A 6,000-nucleotide genomic window follows, 5' to 3' on the forward strand; every position below is an offset into this window, starting at 1 on the left:
AAACATAAAACCAATTGAGATTATCTTTGTAATGCATAAGTGATTATAATCCAATACTGCCTCCCTGTAAACCCCTTTGTGCTATCTCTGCAATTCTTTTAAGAGATGCCATGCATGCTGTAATTTGGTGTGTGCATTAATATAATGTGCCCTACTACTCAAAATATGAGATCTCCAGAAGTGATGACACTTCACAGATGACAGCTTCAACATATAGTAAAGAAGAACAAGTCGACCTGACCTGACAGATTCAAAATATACTAAGGGAGAACAACTCGACCTGACCAGTTGACTGCAAGAGAAGAGGATCATCTTAAAGTAGAGCAGAAGAGCAAGCAGATTGAAGATATTACAAGTCTTTCAATACAATGTCGGTTGACCACCCATGATGAACCAGAGCGCACAGAGAAATATTATTCTTTCCGGTCTCTACATATGTGGCTCACATGCATTTCGAAACTAAAGTAGGAATATTTAGCTGACCAATTAAACATCTCTCAGTTTTACTAATATCAGCATAATATCATATATGAATTTGTACAACTAGCTTGTTTAGCTCCATGGGTGGAGGAGTGCTATTACGACACGAACCACGTAGGCTGATCATGGTCATCATAAAATTGGGAAATCATAAGCATGATGAGTATAGTGTTGACCGTGGCAGTGGATGGCTGATTTGAAGCTGCAAACCGCGCAAAGGGTAGTTAGCAACCGATGTTTGCTTTGAAATAACAACTAAGATTTGGTATGGACAAGAAAGTACAGTCAACAAATGACAAAGAAATGCAATTCTACTATCTCTCTATATGTCGCGACATGCATTTGGAAACTCAAGTGGGACCTTTAGCTAACCAATTAAATGTGTCTGTTAACTAATATTAGTATCATATCACAATCATATTTGAACAACCAAGATTTCGAATTTTGAGTGTTATGTTGTTTAGGTTGATGGGTGGAGTAATGCTAGTACGACAGAAAGCACCTACGCAGATCATAGTAGAGTAGACAAAAGGTGAAAACCCTAAGCATCAAGAGAAAAATCAGGAAAGTGGAACTAGCTGGACTAGTGGGTAGCGCACATGCTTTTCGAAATGAATATAGGAACATTAGGTGACCAATTAAACGTTCTCTGTTTTAGTGATATGAGCATCATATCAGATTCGTATTTCAACACTTAAGCTTTGGGTTGAGGTCTTCAGGAGCAGTGCTAGCATGACACGAAGCACCTACGATGATGGTAGTTAATATAAAGGGGGGAAACCATAAGCTTTATGAGTATAGTGCCCGTGCCATGGAGGATCTGAAGGTGCAAACCAGACAAAGCTACTTCGCAACCAATGTTTGCTTTGAACTAGCCACTACGATTTGGTACAGACAAGAAGAGTACAGTAATCAAATTATGATCTATTTTCCGGGTGAGATCAATAACTTAAGCACATATGGAAGAGTACCACCTCTCTTGCGATGCCGTGTAGGCCTCTACTGATACGTTGAGGGTGCTGCGGGTGCGATGGCTGTCTGCGGCGAGGAAGAAGACTTTAGACGGCAGACGGCCGGGTCGGGGGACAAATCCTATTGTCGTGGATGAGGCGGTTGTAGGAGCGGCAACGACAAGGTGGACGACGACGCCGATGAAGCGAGAGGACGCGATGAAAGGATCCTGGTCCAGCACCATGGATGAGAGATGTCCATCTCTTGTAGTGAACGACGGGGTAGGGGTAACAGCTCCAGCAAGGTGGAGGACGGGGTGGCGGACAGAGGAGGCTTGCCGCAGTGGGGAGGTTGTTGTGGCGCCGACAGTGTATGAATGGGGAAATGGAGGGGGGTCTCAAACTTTGGGACCCGCTTCTCTGAAATGTGGGAAGTTTATGAACTTATCCCTCGTTTAAAATTTCGGACATCGTGTCGGTTAGGGATAGAACAATAATCTCACATGTCCCAAATATTTGCCGGTAACTATTTCGGGCGAGGAGAGGGTGTTTTGCTGCCCACGGTTGGCGTCCAAGGTGTATGAACGGGGCTGATAGATAGGGCGGTTGTGTCACGTCTGAGGGAAGTTACACATCTGCCCCTATTTAAAATATTAGCCTACATCGATTTCGGACGAGGAGAGTTTGCTTTGTCGCCCACCGTGTATGAATGGGGAAATGAGGAAGAGACACAAGTCTTACGGACGAGCTTGAAGCAAATGTGTTTTGCCGCCCACGTTTGGCACCCACCGTGTCTGAATGGGCTTAGAGGCCGTCGTGTCACCTCTATCGACAGCAGTGTAAATCCGGTCGATAAGGATGTCAAGTGTTAGGGGTAGACAGTAATTTCCATCTCGCAAACACTTGCTTCAGGCAGCCCACAAATTATAGTGGGTGTTTAGCCACTTCGTTCAGAACTTGGGAGAATTAGCATTCACGTATGCCCTGGGCCCTGGCAAACTAAATTCAAATCCAATTTGTATTCGATTACGAATATCCACAGATAATTCTATGTTTTGTTATTTATTTCTTCAAAACCACAACAAAGATTTATTCAACCATTATATATGATTATGATTTAGAAATGTCATGATCTTCAAATTCATTAGGTTGGATACACTTTGAGTCAAACAGTTATTTCATCCAATACAATATGATCACACGAAAAACAGTTCACCTTATGTCAATCGTACAAGTTCTGAGGATTACCTCGCCTAAAAAATTCAGATCATTACAACACACGGACAACATAGGGGGTCTTGCAACATAATCCATTCAGAGACATGACACAACATGCAAGTACAATAATCTAATGACAATTTCAACTGCTATCTAAAGAAGAACCGGGATTACCTTGGGCTTCAGATACCAGAAACAGCAGGACCTCCTCCGTCTTCAAATGCAACATTCTTACTTCCTCCAATTCTCGCGTTGCATGCATAATGCGTGCCGCTAATTCCATAAATTCCAGCCTCAAGATAAAGATTACTCATTCATGGCAGCCACACCATCTCTTTCTGCCTCTAGTAGAGCCTCAAGCACTATAATATATGTGCTCAAACTACTCTCCGGCGGTGTTGCCTCTGAACTGCTACCATCTAGTAACAAGGATGGCGCACTGCTTCCACAGATAGATTCTGGGGTTGTACATTGTGTCCTAGTGTGAACGGCATCCTGAAAGGTTTCCGCTGGACATAACTAGGAGATAGTTATCATATGATCTAGGTAGTAAGCTTAGATGGTAAACACCATAGAAATTATTGCCGAGCATGGCAAAGCTATATTTAAATGGTTCGAAGTAGCATCAGCCAAAAAGAAATTAAAATGGTAAGATGAAACTAGGGATGTAAGTGGCAAATAAACAACATCTGCCAGTCCTAACTAGTTAGTTCTTGCTAGCTCCCTAGTTCATTTTCCTCAAAAAACCAAAACTCTTTTGAACTATCATACCACTAGTGGACTTTAATCGGCATTAAGCAGGACCCAGTTGACATCCCTAGTTGAAAGGGAGTGTACCACCGCTATATTTAAGTTGCCAAGGCATCTAAGTTGTTGAAATAATCTGAGAAAACACTTAACAGTGTGGCCTCATATAAACTTCGAAGACAGTCTTGTGATGAAGTTGAGAGGAAAAGTTAAGGACACAAATGAACTAGGCATGCATTTCTTTACGATAGTACAACAGGAACTGCTGACATATTGGCCAACTCAGGTATAGCGTAACAACAAACAAGCATTCGAATCAAGCAATACAGCAAAACAGACAACTGAACTATTTGTAATTCTATAGGATTACAGGTTGAGGGAACAAGCCAAGAAAGCAGCCCACTCGCATTACATTTCACATATACTAAAACACACTGCCTTACCATACGTTGCTGTGAAGCCTCGCTGTTGTTGCAATGTTCTTTGAAGATATCGTCAGCATCCCGTGGTTGCAAATTTAGTTGTTATAGTTTATTCTGCACCCTCTATTTAGGCAAAATTAATTTTAATCCCATGCACTGGTCCGAATTGATCATCAATGGTTCATCTAAACTAATGAAAGAAGGGCATGTGCATACATGACAATATATCTACTTCCCTCTATTTTTGTGCTTGTTCGAGGTGCCAGCCCCAAAAGAACAAATATTTTGCTTGATGGGGTGGGCAGCTCCATAATTAATAGAAGCATCAAATTAGTCATGCAACTTGGGAAGATTAAGAACACACAAACAAGTAATGAATAGAGGCTCGGAGCAGTGATGTAATAGCTAGCATCCGGAAAATGGAGGGTAAAACAAACAAAAAGCAGGGGAACCACATGCTTGTTTGCTGATGTGTAATTAAGCATAGAGAACATTAAGCAGTTTAATGGAACCAACAGGTGGCATTAGAACAACACCATTATCATAAATATAGCATTCAATAAGTAAAATAGTAGGCAGTGATATCTAGGAAGTACAGTAATACTTAGGACAAAACTAAAGCATATTAACTATATGTGCACTGGTATGTAATTTAGCACATGTAACATGTTCACTGCCAGAAGTATGGCCCTACAGGTGCAGCCAGAATAACGCGTCTCATGAAAAACTGAATGATGCCCTGAAGAAATTCAAAAGTGCGGTGCTTATGCTAAGAAAGTGAATGTAGGCGTCGGCCCTTGGATAATAGTACCTTATTCTCGGTGGCGTATGGGTATCGTTGTCATACTTGATAGCTAAGGATCGTCGATGGTGCTTGTGTTGCAGTTGAGTTTGGGCCGACTGTCACCTTCCCTAAAGCGGCTCCGGTGCTACGGTTGCGGCGCCTGTCGACATACAAGAAAGCTCATTTGTGGTAAGTGAACAGTTGCACGATAAGGAGAAAAACCGAAGGAGTACAAATAGAAATAACCTGATGAGGCTACGGCGTCGGTAAAGCAGGGCCGATGGAGTCGAATATGGCATTCATGGAGCGGGTCCGGTGCAGTGGACGAAGGCTTCGGCAGGCACGTTGTACAGTTCTTTCACAGAGGAGGATCTGTTGCGGCGGACGAGGGCTTGTATGAAGGTCCCACGAAGGGGCGGATGAGGGAGTTAGTGAAGGGCCTAGACTGTGGTGGATGAGGGCGCCGGTTAAGAAGATCTGGTGAAGTGGACCATGATGGCGGTCAAGGAGATCTAGAGCGGTGGACAAGTCAGTCGCTGAAACGGCTCCGGTGAAGTGGTGAGTTGGCAGTTGGGGATTCCAAGGTGCGGAAGGTAGATCCGGTGGGGTGTGAGGTCCACCGCTGCGGCGGAGGACTAGATTTGGCGGCATGCCGTGGTTGGGGGGTCGGGGAGGGGAAGGGGAGGGGCTCTGGGAAGAATGTTGGGGGCAAAGAGGGGAAACCAATGGAGTTACCAAAGTAGCCCTTTTCCGTTCATGTGGCAGGGGTAAAACAGGAATATTGCAGGACTAAACTTTCGATGTGAGCGGGATGTTCGAAAGCTTTTGGCACCTGAAATTATATTCTGCTCTTGTACGGCCGACTATGATATGGCCGAGAATTTGTTTGTTTTGCACGCAAAAAAAGTGCAAGTTTTGAAAATCAATGTCTCCAACTCGAACCTTAGATGGTCCATTCAATTAAAATATGGATCATTGAGCTACTACAAGAAAATACCATCATACGGTCCAATGCAAATGAAATTCAAAATGTTTTTATCCTAAATATGATGACAAAAGCAAAAATGTGTATGTGTATGAATAAAGTGGATGGTTATAAAGTTTGAACATGCCCGTATGTGTATATCTCCAGGTTTGATATATGAATTTGAAATCACGAAATCCCGGCTTAAAAAATGTACCTCCATTTAAATGAATTACAAAAGCTAATGGAGTCGAATTCCAAAATTCCAATCTTAGGTTTGTAATTCTGGTACATCAAGGTATATGACACATGTTCAAAAGTATCGTTATCTCATAGTCCAAATTGTGAAACAAATTGATCAACCATGAGTGCACACACTACCATGTGTATCTCAATTACGCTAAAGTCCCTCAAATATAGACACCTCACTCTTTA

Source organism: Triticum dicoccoides, chromosome 4B (assembly GCF_002162155.2).
Source record: "Triticum dicoccoides isolate Atlit2015 ecotype Zavitan chromosome 4B, WEW_v2.0, whole genome shotgun sequence".
Taxonomy (NCBI): domain Eukaryota; kingdom Viridiplantae; phylum Streptophyta; class Magnoliopsida; order Poales; family Poaceae; genus Triticum; species Triticum dicoccoides.